This window comes from Apium graveolens, unplaced genomic scaffold, assembly GCF_009905375.1.
Source record: "Apium graveolens cultivar Ventura unplaced genomic scaffold, ASM990537v1 ctg2721, whole genome shotgun sequence".
Classification (NCBI taxonomy): domain Eukaryota; kingdom Viridiplantae; phylum Streptophyta; class Magnoliopsida; order Apiales; family Apiaceae; genus Apium; species Apium graveolens.
This window is the reverse complement of record NW_027417777.1, coordinates 94,475-95,341: the sequence shown is the minus strand read 5'-3', so window position 1 is coordinate 95,341 and position 867 is coordinate 94,475.

Sequence of the window (867 nt, the reverse complement as noted above, 5' to 3'; positions counted from 1 at the left end):
TATTCAACTGGGTTTTCGAGAACAAAGAAGCATTGCCATTTCCATGCTATTATAAAGATATCCAAAGATGCTGAAATAGAGTAATGAAATAGCATCGTAATAGACTAGATAGTTTTTGTTTTATTATCTTGTCTTATTACTTTGTAATCTTGGTAATATATAAACCAAGAAGCAACAACTAAGAAACAATCGATCTAAGCAACATAGCAGAGAAACAATTGTAAGCAGAATTCTTAGCATTTCTCTGTAGTCTTAGTTGTTCAATTGTTATAAGCAGCTGTGAGCATTTGGCACACTGGGTTCTCTCGATATATAATATATATCTCTGGTGGAATCATTCGAATCTACCAGAAAGTTTTTAAAGACTCTTGTTTTTAATTACTTGTGATTTGATTCATTTAAGTTTTTATTCCGCATTGAGCTAATCAATTCACATATATATATATATTTGAGTTTGAACATTTTTATTTCAAGAAAAAAAGTTTCAAGAATTCCATTCAACCCCCGCTAGTGTAATTCTTGTTATATTGTTAAGGGACTAATAATTGCACTTGTAACAAACGATGTCAGCCTTATAGCAGTTACCCATGTGTCTCTTGTTGCAAAATTTACACTCCGGATTTGCTTGCTGGGATCTTTGTTCACCTGTCCCTTGAATCCTCTTCTTCTGACTCTTATTATCAACCTTCTTAAATCTTCGAGGTCATCATTGATTCTCGCATCCAAACTTCTTGAAATTCCTTCCACTTTGGCTCCCTTGAGCTGATCCTTCACCATTGCTTTTAAAATTTCTTTTCTTACTCTCTTTCTCCTTCAAGTTTTGATCTCTTTCTCCTTCAATTACCATCGCCTTCTGAACTAATTCAG